At 40.8% G+C, this 14198-nt stretch overlaps 1 protein-coding gene across 1 annotated transcript in view; it reads left to right on the forward strand.

Moving 5' to 3' along the window:
- The window catches only part of Epm2a (EPM2A glucan phosphatase, laforin), a 126081-nt gene that overhangs the window by 11363 nt on the left and 100520 nt on the right, over positions 1 to 14198 (forward strand). The window lies entirely within an intron of this gene.

The raw sequence follows: 14198 nt of genomic DNA on the forward strand, positions 1-14198 counted from the left end.
TCTATTTCCTTAGGAGTTATGGGGTTGTTTAACTGGTTTATCTGTTCCTGATGTAACTTCGGTACCTGGTATCTGTCTAGGAAATTGTCCATTTCCTGCAGATTTTCAAGTTTTGTTGAATATAGGCTTTTATAGTAAGATCTGATGATTTTTTGAATTTCCTCTGAATCTGTAGTTATGTCTCCCTTTTCATTTCTGATTTTTTAATTTGGACACACTCTGTGTGTCCTCTCGTTAGTCTGGCTAAGGGTTTATCTATCTTGTTGATTTTCTCAAAGAACCAACTTTTGGTTCTGTTGATTCTTTCTATAGTCCTTTTTGTTTCTACTTGGTTGATTTCAGCTCTGAGTTTGATTATTTCCTGCCTTCTACTCCTCCTGGGTGTATTTGCTTCTTTTTGTTCTAGAGATTTTAGGTGTGCTGTCAAGCTGCTGACATATGCTCTTTCCTGTTTCTTTCTGCAGGCACTCAGCGCTATGAGTTTTCCTCTTAGCACAGCTTTCATTGTGTCCCATGAGTTTGGGTATGTTGTACCTTCATTTTCATTAAATTCTAAAAAGTTTTTAATTTCTTTCTTTATTTCTTCCTTGACCAGGTTATCATTGAGTAGAGCATTGTTCAATTTCCACGTATATGTGGCATTCTTCCCTTATTGTTATTGAAGACCAGTTTTAGGCCGCGGTGGTCCGATAGCACGCATGGGATTATTTCTATCTTTCTGTACCTGTTGAGGCCCGTTTTTTGACCAATTATATGGTCAATTTTGGAGAAAGTACCATGAGGAGCTAAGAAGAAGGTATATCCTTTTGCTTTAGGATAGAATGTTCTATAAATATCCGTTAAGTCCATTTGGCTCATGACTTCTCTTAGTCTGTCTACATCTCTGTTTAATTTCTGTTTCCATGATCTGTCCATTGATGAGAGTGGGGTGTTGAAATCTCCTATTATTATTGTGTGAGGTGCAATGTGTGTTTTGAACTTTAGTAAGGTTTCTTTTACGTATGTAGGTGCCCTTGTATTTGGGGCATAGATATTTAGGATTGAGAGTTCATCTTGGTGGATTTTTCCTTTGATGAATATGAAGTGTCCTTCCTTATCTTTTTTGATAACTTTTAGTTGAAAATTGATTTTATTTGATATTAGAATGGCTACTCCAGCTTGCTTCTTCCGACCATTTGCTTGGAAAGTTGTTTTCCAGCCTTTCACTCTGAGGTAGTGTCTGTCTTTGTCTCTGAGGTGTGTTTCCTGTAGGCAGCAGAATGCAGGGTCCTCGTTGCGTATCCAGTTTGTTAATCTATGTCTTTTTATTGGGGAGTTGAGGCCATTGATGTTGAGAGATATTAAGGAATAGTGATTATTGCTTCCTGTTATATTCATATTTGTATGTGAGGTTATGTTTGTGTGCTTTTCTTCTCTTTGTTTTGTTGCCAAGACGATTAGTTTCTTGCTTCTTCTAGGGTATAGCTTGCCTCCTTATGTTGGGCTTTACCATTTATTATCCTTTGTAGTGCTGGATTTGTAGAAAGATATTGTGTAAATTTGGTTTTGTCATGGAATATCTTGGTTTCTCCATCTATGTTAATTGAGAGTTTTGCAGGATACAGTAACCTGGGCTGGCAGTTGTGTTCTCTTAGGGTTTGTATGATATCAGTCCAGGATCTTCTGGCCTTCATAGTTTCTGGCGAAAAGTCTGGTGTGATTCTGATAGGTCTGCCTTTATATGTTCCTTGACCTTTTTCCCTTACTGCTTTTAATATTCTTTCTTTATTTTGTGCGTTTGGTGTTTTGACTATTATGTGACAGGAGGTGTTTATTTTCTGGTCCAATCTATTTGGAGTTCTGTAGGCTTCTTGTATGCCTATGGGTATCTCTTTTTTTAATTTAGCGAAGTTTTCTTCTACGATTTTGTTGAAGATATTTACTGGTCCTTTGAGCTGGGAGTCTTCACTCTCTTCTATACCTATTATCCTTAGGTTTGATCTCCTCATTGAGTCCTGGATTCCCTGTATGTTTTGGACCAGTAGCTTTTTCCGCTTTACATTATCTTTGACAGTTGAGTCAATGATTTCTATGGAATCTTCTGCTCTTGAGATTCTCTCTTCCATCTTTTGTATTCTGTTGGTGAAGCTTGTATCTACAGCTCCTTGTCTCTTCTTTTGGTTTTCTATATCCAGGGTTGTTTCCATGTGTTTTTCTTGATTGCTTCCATTTCCATTTTTAATTCCTTCAACTGTTTGATTGTGTTTTCCTGGAATTCTTTCAGGGATTTTTGCGATCCCTCTCTGTAGGCTTCTACTTGTTTATTAATGTTTTCCTGTGTTTCTGTAAGGGAGTTCTTCCCGTCTTTTTTGAAGTCCTCCCGCATCATGATCAAATATGATTTTGAAACTAGATCTTGCTTTTCTGGAGTGTTTGTATATTCCATGTTTGTTTTGATGGGAGAATTGGGCTCTGATGGTGCCATGTAGTCTTGGTTTCTGTTGCTTGGGTTCCTGCGCTTGCCTCTCGCCATCAGATTATCTCTAGTGTTACTTTGTTCTGCTATTTCTGACAGTGGCTAGACTGTCCTATCAGCCTGTGTGTCAGGAGTGCTGTAGACCTGTTTTCCTGTTTTCTTTCAGCCTGTTATGGGGACAGAGTGTTCTGCTTTCGGGCGTGTAGTTTTTCCTCTCTACAGGTCTTCAGCTATTTCTGTGGGCCTGTGTCTTGAGTTCACCAGGCAGGTCACTTGCAGCAGAAAAGTTGGTCTTACCTGTGGTCCCGAGGCTCAAGTTCGCTCGCGGGGTGCTGCCCATGAGCTCGTTGCGGTGGCAGCAACCAGGAAGATCTGCGCCGCCGTTTCTGGGAGCTTCAGTGCACCAGGATTCCAGATGGCGTTTGGTGTTTTCCTCTGGAATCAATAATGTGTGCAGAGTGCAGTCTCTTCTGGTTTCCCAGGCGTGTCTGCCTCTCTGAAGGTTTAGCTCTCCCTCCCACGGGATTTGGGTGCAGAGAACTGTTTATCAGGTCTGTTCCTTCAGGTTCTGGCGGTGTCTCAGGCGCAGGGGTCCTGCCGCTCCTGGGCCCTCCCCCATGGGAACCCAGAGGCCTTATACAGTTTCCTCTTGGGCCAGGGATGTGGGCAGGGGTGGGCAGTGTTGGTGGTCTCTTCCGCTCTGCACCTCAGGAGTGCCCACCTGATCAGGCAGTGAGGTCTCTCTCCCACGGGGTCTGGGAGCAGAGAGCTGCTGCGGTCTGGTGGGTTTCTATTTCTTAATGCATCTACTTTGTCTGCTTTCAAATTTTCTGGAAATTGCCACGTGCATCATATAAAATCTGCAAAAATTAGTATCTATTGACACCTGCTGGAAATGCATAAAATTAGCAACTGTACATGCTATGTAACAATATATAACTATATATTACATATGTTGTATATAACACACAATACAACATATAATTATATGTTATGTAAATTGTAATTAATAATATATTTAAATTGTATAACAATCATAATATGACACAATTTTCTTGACTATAGTAGATATTATAATATAATATAATAAACAATCTTTCTGAAATTTTGCTTAAATTGAATTCAGATTTCATTTTACTTCATAGAAAGTTCTTCTGCAACTTAATTTCCTCTTAACTCTTTTAACAAAAGAATTATACTAGCCCATGAGATTTCGTGGTTAATCACAGAGTTTGATGAATGTTGTTTTGCTTATTTCTTGGGAACACCTTTCCCTGCAGACGTGGGATTTCTGTTGTAGTTCTTACTAATGTAAAGCTTCTTGATCACAGCCAGCTCTGGGACACTTTAACAACAAGCTCTCAGGTTGTCACCTTGCTTCGGATTCCATTTCCTTTTCCTTTGAGCAACGCAATCATTCGTTTTGTTTGCTGTATTCTCAAATAGCTTTCAGAAAGTGGCAGTTAGGGCAGCATCTGAGCCCTCAGTTTGGAATGTACCATTTTCTAGATCCTTCTCATCTTCAAGGCGCTTGCCCATAGCAGGCTTTGCCTCAGGACCTTTGAGAGTCAGCTTGGAATGTATTTTCAGATGTCAAAATCAGCACTTTCTTCTTCTTTTTCTCTTCCTCTACCTATCTTTCCTTTTCCTTTCCCTTTTTCTTTTGATGGAGGTAGTCTGTTTTGTCTTCCTTTGAAGCTTCAATTTTTTTTAAAAAATATTTTTGTGCCAGGATGTGTATTTTCTGTTGTTGGACAACTGTTTCCCTTAATCCTAAGAATTATTTTATTCAACCCAAGGAAATATTTCTTTGAGTATGTTATTCTCTGTTTTCATTTTTACGTCTGAAACAGGATAGCCATATACCCTCTGTATGTTAGATATATTTCTGTATATGAGTTCCCCACTAGAGTTTTTAAAAATCAGCTATGTTATAATCTGGTCAGTGCACTGAAAATTTTACTTCTGGCAATTTTTTATTTTATATGAATGACTTTTTTTCTGGCGCATGTATTTGTGCACCAAGTAAGTGTGTGCAGTGCCTTCCAGGCCAGAAGAAGGCATTACAGATGATTATGAGCTGCCATTTGTGGGTACTGGGAATTGAATGTTGGCCCTCTGGAAAAGCAGCCAGTGGGATCTTAACCACTGAGCCATCATCTTTCTGGTCCCAACAGTCATTTAGTCATTTTTTTTTAAAATTTCCCAGATTTTTCTGTTATTTTCCGATATCTTCATTTTTTCTTTTCATAGCTGCTTGTTGTTAACGTATGGCTACAATTAATCTGAAACTTCCAGAAGATGTTAAATAGAGTTGGCCAAATCTTTCATTAGTTTAATCCCATTTGTAATCTTTTTCTTCTCCCTTTCATGGCTTCATTCATGCTGTAGAAATCCCTCATGTATCCCTGAATAAAGATGGCTGCGCTCTGAATAAAGAATATATGGTTAGCTCTGCCCTTGAAGTTGGTTTTGTTTATCCAAACCATCCCCTGAACAGGGGCTGCAGCCTTGGTCCAAGACAGGTCATTAGGATCGCAGGTGGCTGTAAGAGACCTGAGGGAATTTTGTCAAAAGACTCCAGTTCACTAACCATTGAGTAGTTTTACAGATGTTTCTGAAAAAAAAATCTAAAGAGACAAGGAACAATTATTATTATGAGAAGGATAGAGACCAGTGGGGCAAGGAGAGGTTAAGTACCAGGACTCCAGAGTGGATATACTGAGGATTCTGTGTTGGAGTTGGTCCATGGAGGTCGAGATTTATAAGCCAGTTTATGTGAGCTTTTTAACCCTCTCTTCCACTTAGACAGACTGATTTACACAGGACCAACATATATTTTGTTGAAGAACAGACAAGTGCCTCCTGTTTTGGCAGCCAACAAGTTGAGAGCCCTTCAGTTGTATAGGACCACTGAAGCTAGGAAGGTGAGCTGGTCCTGGAGGAGTGGTAGGTTGGATGGTGTCTGCCTACAGGGTAGAGATATTCTGAGATAGATATAAACTGTGAACACTCCCCAGGCCCCACCTCTACCCCCTACCCCGCAGCCAGACCTTTATCAACTACTAAGGTTGCCAAACTTACCCTAGTCATGATAAAGCCACAGTCTATCGGTTTCTGTGTGTGACTTGGGGCGCAGTGTAACTTTCTCCCTTGGTGGATAGGGTGAATTGAAGAAGCGTAGAGGAGCATAGGAAGTTCTTCCTTGATGTATAGGGCGAGTTAAGGAAGCAGTAGAGTCAGAAAGCAGGAGCCACGTAGGAGTAATGGTCTCATAGAACCTTAAGAAATAACACACGGCTTGGATTTATGACACGTTAGTTATCACTGTGGAATATGAAGGTGTGCTCCTCATCTTCATTAAAGACTCTAAAAATATTTTATTTAAAATATAAAGTACAAAAAAAGAGAAAACCCTTCACCAAACATACAACACAACTCTGCCGGACTTCCAGACAAAAATAGGAGTATTCAGTCTATCATCTTTCTGAGATCAGTCAGAAGTTCTTAGGTATTAAAACTTCCTGACATTGTATCATCAGGAAAAAAACATCCAGTTGTATACCTTAGTACTGAAACTGGTTTTTAAAAGAAGACCTAGAAAGGGAAAAGGGGAATCCGTCAAGACCACAACACAGCATATGTTAGGGAATCAGCAAGTAGAGAATCGTCAGTTCTGTTCCTGGCAAGTGTTTACTTCAAAGAAATCTTAGGCTGAGGCTAATATATAGTCAAGAATATAAATCTTTTTTTTCATTTGGATTACCTGAAAACAAACTCTTAAAGTGTATCTCAGATGAATAAAACTACAGCCAAATCTGTCCCAATGCAACATAAAAGGCAAAGGAATTTAGACAAATCTACCAATTGTAAACTATGATTTATTTGAAAGGAAGGAGATAAATGGGTGGAGAAAATCTTTGTTCTGTACTCTCATATTCACAAAGTAGAACATTTTATGTTTAAAGTACTCTTTTATTTATAATATCTTTGCTCCACTATATCTACTTTAGACCTTACTAGAATTACATTCTACCCATTCGTTTTAAACACTGAGAAAAAAGTGCACTTTTTAGTTTAAACAAAAGTCAAACCCAATCTACTCTTAGGCTGGGCTCTCAGGTATGTAGGGACTACAATCATGTCTACAGAGCAATAAATGTGTCCTACCACACAATGCTAATATTTCGTATTTGGTCGAGCCAACTAGAAGGTTACCGCCCAAGGTTAAACAATTAATCTGAACAGCAGCAATGATGACGTCTCTTTAAAAAGAAATTCAACTTTAGTTTGTCTGGATGGAACACTAAAAAGATTTCATCTATCAAAACATCTCTGTGGTTCTCACCTCCACAAGACTGGCATAATTTAATTGCATAATATAAGATAGGAAAATATGCTGAATTTGTATTTAAAAGAAAGTTGAACTGGAGGGTATTGTCCTCAGAGACTAGGAGGAGAAGGAAAATTCTGAAAGAATGGATGAAGGTAAGGGAAAGGCTTAGTTTAGCCGATATTCTTGCCCAGTAATGGGTTTGAGAGCTAGGTATGAAAAAAAAGACGTAACTATCAGCTAGCTTCAGAGGGTACAGTGGAGAGGTCCTATAGCTATAGGAGCCATCTACACCCATCAGAGGTCTGAGAAAGATGTTTGTCAGAGTATTAAAAAACGACAGAGACTTACTCTCTATCTTTACAGTTACCCTATGTGCCTCTGTGGTAACCTTGGTGGTGTTGTTAGAGGTTGAGGTCCTAGGGCAGTGTTGGTCTTCAGTCTCTAGGCCCAGAAGGTTTTCCTGTAGAGGAGGAACTTGGGGGGACTGACCTACTTTGAAGAGATAAAGAGGGGAAGCTAACTATTCAATGTCTCACCTATCCACAGTTTAGATAATGTCATGGTGGCAAGCAAGGGATGATGTCAGTTCTTTCCCCAGTGACCAGTGTTGCTACACTTGAAGCAAGCTGCAAGTGGGGTCCATGAGTGACCCATTTTCTTCAGAGGTGGCCTCAGGGCAGCTGCTAGAAGCTGGTATTTATCTCAGGGGGGGCCTTTATGGTGTTTTCCTGTTCCTCCTGCCTATTAAGGACTAAATGTCATTCTCGACAGATCTCTCTGAGGGATTTGAGGACCATCATTTAGCCTTTTAAATTTTTTCCCCCAAACTAATTTTTTCCTAAGCAAGAATTAGATCCACGTTACATATATGGCACACTTTAGCAAAATAAGATTACTTGTGCATAGATTTTTTTTAAACTATATATTCTCTTTTGTTACAAATTTTAAGGTAATTTTTGATGGGGGTTATTTTACCTCAGTGTTCTTTCAGATCCCAGGATGGGGTAAGTTGATGTTAAAGTTTTAAAGCAAAAGTTTTAAAGGTATCTGTGGCTATGGATGGAGGAACATTTTAGTAAATAAAAACAAGAAAAGGAAGAACATTTAGAACACTGAGCATCTGTAATCATACTTGCATTTTTGTTGATTAAAAGAATGTAAATACCATGAGATAAATAATAGTAGCCCATATTGGAAATAGTTTCTTTCTTAACTGTTCTCAGATATGACATATCTCTTTCCTGGGATGTTCTGTTGATTTCCTTCTCCCTGTTACAGAATCAGGATGCAAGCCCAACCCAGGACAAAGGTTTTATAAATAATTTTTAGGTAAATATGCTTGGGTCTAAAGTGTGCAGACCAAATCCTATCTCCAGAGCTAGCTTTTTAGTAGAGGAAAACAGCATGTGACTTTTTTTTAATATACCAAAAAGACATTTGAAACTCTCTATGACTGGCTCCAGTGGTCCACGTACCCAAAACTAGTTTTCATGTATCTGTAGATGGAATTAGACAACCTGGAAAGCTTAACAAATACATTCTGTCTTATAGACACACAAGGGAGGTGCCAGTGAACTGTGCTGGGGAGGCCCCAATGGGACCTTGTCCTCTGTATCAAAGTCTAAAGGAGACGGGCTGAGGGGTCTATGTTCTGATTGGGTAGAGAAGGAGACTTAGCCTTTGCTAGGAGAATCTGATGGATATGGTAGGAGGGAAGGAGGAGGAAGGGATGAGAAACAGAGAGAGGGGATATAAGGTATTTTTGGACCACTTCCCCATGTGGTGGCAGAATTTTTAAGATCTCTGAGAATTTGCAAGTTGAACGGGTGATATCTCCAAATCCATGTGAGGAAAGAGATTTAAGGAGACAGGCAAAAAGAATTGAAGCTTTTGATGAGTTTTGTATTAGAAGAATTAGATACTACACTTTCTTGTAGAAAGTGTAGCAGTAAAGAAATTCCAGGATTAGAGCAAAGGCAAGATAGAGAAGAACCAGGAGAGGTTTTCTCTACACATCTAAGGGTCAGGAGCAGAACATGACCAGGTAGGCCCTGGGAGGGAGAAAGAAACAAGAGAAGAGAGGGGGCAGGTAGAGAGGTAGAAGGGAGATGGGATGGGTGGGCAGAAGTTAAGTGCCATTAGACAGACTCTTGAACTAGAGTGAATCCCAAGAAGATCATGGTTTTATCAAGAGAATGTTCAGATCATGAGGGGTGAGTGTCCTGACCAGGTGATGGGTGCTCAAGAGGTCACAGGGAGATGACCTGGCATGCCAGTATGACTTTACAGGAAGGGGAAAGTTGAACAGGCAGCTCCAAGAAAAAAGACACTTAACAGAAGGGGAGGAGAGGCAAATGGAAGATCTAAGGGAGAAACAATGGAATGACAACAGGAAATGTGGAGTTAAAGATGGTAAATTCCACAGGGAAGAATGAGTTTAGTCACCAACTGTAAGCATGTGCAGCAAAAACCATTAAGTAATATACATCTCAGGGGGAAAAGATTGCTGGGTTGTGACCAAGCCAGTTCAGTCAGTCTACAGGTTCTCCAGTGCAGGAGGGAGGATTAAAAAGAAAAAAATACAATTAGACAACACTGTAGCAGGACCCCAGCCAGTTCTGAGGCTGAGGGGGGGGGGTTATTCTTTTTCCTAGTCTGCTTTTATACCATTTTAATGACATGCAAGTAATAAGGTCAGTTCTAGGTTAAGGAACAAGCAAGACAATAAATACACATAGTCAAGGAACAAGCAAGGCAATAAACAAAGTCCTGTGATCACTGTTTCTGAGGACTTATCAGGATGACCAAGACTTCTGAGCCTACTTCCCTGTCCTAGCCCAAAGTCATATTCTTGCCTGAAGCCTACTTCTTTGTTCTAGCCTAAAATCAGATTCCTCTCTGAGCTTACTTCCTGTCCTGGTCCAATTTCAACTTCCTGCCAAGCGGCCCTGAAAGCTTTCCACAGGGCTGTCTCTCTAGAGTAAAGGGACAACAACCCAACTGGGGTTGTAGGGTTTCTAAAGGCATAAGGTCAGGTCCTTCCCCCCACCAGAAAATTTTTCTTTTTAAGATAAAACAGAGGTCTTACTTGGTCAGGGGTGTGTGTGTGTGTGTGTGTGTGTGTGTGTGTGTGTGTGTAGTCATCTGATAAGTTTCGTGATTGACAGACGTTTTCTTGCTGGTGAGGGGTTGGGGAATGAGGAAGCTATTACCCAGTTAACAGAGCCTCTAAGTCACGAGGTTTCTGAGCAATGTTGTTAGGCCTCCTAAGGGAAGCCTGTCTGGGCTAAGCTCAGGTGTCTATTTTAGGGTATTGATAGCTGTTCCACCATCTTAGCACCTGTTTTGTGACTTAACTGTAGGATGCTTGTTACTGAGCAGAGTTCCTACTTACCTTTATTATATGACTATTGGGCTGGGCCTCAGACACCTCAGTGTGCTGGGGCCGATCTCCACACCTCACTCACACCAGGATCTTTCCCAGCAAGCCTTGCCCTGTTGCATTTGAGAGCACTCATTTTGTGGTGGCCTTTTGCTGTGGTAGAGGGATGCAGGCGTGAAAGCTTTCCTTCAGAGATTTTCCAGGCTGGCATGTGCTTAGTTGTTAGGTCTCCCATTTTTCTGTTGACCTAGAAGTCTTCCTTAACATCTTTGGGAAAAGATTTATCTTTTTTGTGTATGCTTGTGCCTGCATGAGATTATATATACTGTTCACAGTCTAAATGCTCATGGAAGCCAGAAGAGGGAATCAGTTCTCCTGCAACTGGCGCTACAGGGAGATTTGAGCTCCCTGATGTGGGTCCTGGGAATTGAACCGGGGCCCTCTGTAAGAGTGGTAAGTGCTCTTAACCTTACCAAAGGTTAAGATGGTTCACATCTTTCCAGCCCAGCTACTGTCTTCTCATTCTACTTATCTGTTCTTTTACCTCATACCTCATATTACAGCTTATTACAGTTTACAGTCACACTGGTTGTGTTTCAGTTACTTTCCTTGTTACTGTGACAAAATATGTAACAAAAAGCAGCTGATGGGGAGGGGAGGAAGGCTTGTTCATTAAGGCATAAGGCAGGAGCAGGAAGCAGTTGGTTACATTGTATCACAGTCAGGAAGCACAGGGAAGAATGATGGGGCTTAATTTTCTCCCTTTTATGAAATGTAGGAGAATGATGCTGCCCACATTTTACATTTGCTTTTCCCACATTAGCTAACCTACTCTAGAAATTCCTATGCAGCTATTTTGTCTGTGCAGAGGTGTGCCTCCTAGGTAATTCTAGAGTCTGTCAAGTTGACAGTCAAAATTAACTCCCACAGGTGGTTGCATTGAACTCTGCAACTGTAAGTACTGGGAACTTACAATGTGAATTAGTCTAAGTATCTATTAATTTACATAGCCAGCTAAAAGAAGCTTGCATAAGGCTTTTCCTCTTCAGTTCTCAAAATCTCCCTTGGGTTTACTTTCTCCAGACTCTGCCTCATTTTCTGAATCTGATTCCACCAAGCTAGGAGTTCATGAGCCTATGTTTAGAGAAAAGAAAAATTAAATGTCAAATGAGAAGTCTAACTGCCATTCCTTGATTTTTCCCATAAGATGGCTGTCAGAGCCCTGCTCTGACCATCAGAGCTGCCTCCTGTGGAATTTAAAAGAAGACAGAAATAGTCTTTTTATTACTAGTCTTAGGAGTTTCTTTTATCTAGAGAGCTGAAGGATTAGTATACTGTCTCTCCTCCCATCCACTTCTTTTATGTTTAGAATTGGCCACAGATGCCACGTTTGGCTATCTCTATCTGTCTTCTGTTGCCGTAGTAATAATCCAAGCAAGAGCAACTTAAGGAAGAAAATGTTTGTTAGGCCTTGTGAATCCAGAGGGATAGAGTTCCTCCTTGTGGGGAAGGCATGGAACAACAGAAGTAGCAGGAAGCTGGTGGATCACACACAGGATGTAAAAGAGAAAGAACCGGAAGTGACGTAAGGCTATAAACCCTTGAAGTGGGTCCTGCAACATACTTCCTCCAGTATGGCTGTGTATTTCAGATGTTACATAACCACAGACCACGGACTGGGGACCAAATGTCCAAACACAAGTACAATTTTTGTGTAACATGGGCCTTCCTACCACACTGTGAGCTTTACCAGGGCAGGGACGTTGTGTCTTGTTCTTCGTTTGCTCAGTGACCAGGGGATGGGTGAACAGAACACAAAGCGGAAGAGATGGATGCTATTATTAGGTGTCTCCCAGGTGGCTTCACCTCAGTGACTTCTCCCTTGCTTCTCATTAAATCATCCTTGGTCCCCAGGCCAACACTGAGGCACATATTTATTTCTTTATTATACAAACTGAGGAGAAAGCTCTCCGCTATCAATCATGACAGTGGCATTGCCCCCGAGATCCTGTATTTTCATCTCCAGATGTTTTATTCAGTTACCTTGAGTATTTTCTTTCTCTCTAAATTTGTTCATATTCTTTAAATTCTTGACCATACTGAATGTATGCCTACAAACCTTACCTTCTGGTTCCCATAAGTGTGTCACATCTAAGTGTTGTTTATATTATGTGTTTTGACATTGTGAGAAATAATTCCTACCCTTTTTGTGTGTAATATAACTGAACTTCACTTGTGGATTTAAAAAACATTTTGGGTTATGTTGCTTGTATTTTAAAAATATACTATTTAGTATAACTTTAGATGTTCTGAGAACCTCCTGAATATATGTTATAGAACACTATAATATATAGAACGCTATATGTTATATATCGTGAGTCTCTGTTAACATCTCATATTGATCTGCCACCCTTGTATAAAAGGAAGGAACGTTCTAGTGGCTACCCCCCAGTTCCCATCCCTCATTACTATACACCTCCATTCAATTTCCTGACCCTCTGAACTTTTCCCCCCTCTCTTCCCACACCTTATCCTGCCCCTCTTCCCCAACTCCCACCCAGATCCCTCCCTACCTTTACCTCCTGTGATTATTTTGTTCCTCCTTCAAAGTAGGACTGAAGCATCCACACTTTGGTCTTCCTTCTTGAGCTTCATATGGTCTGTGAATTGTATCTTGGGTATTCAGAGCTTTTGGGCTAATATCCACTTATCAATGAGTGCATACCTTGTGTGTTCTTTTGTGACTAGGCTACCTCGCTCAGGGTGATATTTTCTAGTTCTATTCATTTGCCTATGAATTTCATGAAGTCATTGTTTTTAATAGCTGAGTAGTACTCCATTGTGTAAATATACCACATTTTCTGTATCCATTCCTCTGTTGAAGGGCATCTGGGTTGTTTCCAGCTTCTGGCCATTATAAATAAGGCTGTTATGAACATAGTGGAGCATGTGTCTTTGTTGTATGTTGGAGCATCTTTTGGGTATATGTCTAGGAGGGGTATAGCTGGGTCCTCAGGTAGTACTGTGTCCAATTTTCAGAGGAATATTTCCAGAGTGATTTCCAGAGTGATTGTGAAAGACCCCCGGAGCAGGGAGACCTTCACTCAAGTCTTGGGATGACTTGACCCCCCAAGAACTCATGTAAGACTGTCCTTGCTGTAATTTACATGAGGTTTATTGATAGGAACCAGTGCACTGGGGTCGAGACTCGTATCCCACGCAGGGGCTCAGGAGTTCAACGACCAGTAGCTGGGAGAAGGGGTATTTAAAGGAAGAAGCCACAACCCAAGGGGGCAGGGATGGTGTCATGTGAAAAATCACAAGGAGAAGTTTCCTGTCTCTCAAGATCGCTTAACTTTATGGTCCGCTAGTTCCTAGGAGAAGCTTTCTGTTATCTTTACTAGGTCGGGAATCGAATATTTAAGGGCCTTATCTTAAGTTCTTTTATCTAGTTCCTGGGAGAGCAGGCTCAAGAAATGTGACCTTTTACCTACTTACAGGTAGAGAGCAGGGTCTGGAATTTGAGGTATTTAGGGCTTCTTAGGGGTAAGGTTGCATTTTTAAACTTCTGACTTTTTGGCTGTATTTTTTATTATTTCAGTTGTACCAGCTTGCAATCCCAACAGCAATGGAGGAGGGTTCCTAACTATGGGTAGCCACTGAGAACCAGGAGTAGGCCTGGGGGACTTAAGAAAAGACAAAGACTTGGGTCATTCATGCTATGAGAATACTAAAGCTTTACTGAGGTTCACAGTATATGTACACCAAGTCCACTGGGTAGAAAAACCCCTGGAAGCACAGTGGAAAAACAAGTTTATTCCCTCAGGATAAAAACATGAACAAAAAAAACAGGAACTGACTCACTGGTGTTACACCCCCAGGTGTAACTGGCCATCGGCCAAACAGAAAAGGCCAAGATGTTCCTTTGTTAAGAACAAAAGCTTCCACATGCATCAAGGTTCTGCAGGGGGCAAACACTGAAGGAGCCCAGGAGCGTCAAACACATTAGTCCCACATGCCAGGGA

The sequence above is a fragment of the Rattus norvegicus genome, chromosome 1 (assembly GCF_036323735.1).
Source record: "Rattus norvegicus strain BN/NHsdMcwi chromosome 1, GRCr8, whole genome shotgun sequence".
In the NCBI taxonomy this organism is placed as follows: domain Eukaryota; kingdom Metazoa; phylum Chordata; class Mammalia; order Rodentia; family Muridae; genus Rattus; species Rattus norvegicus.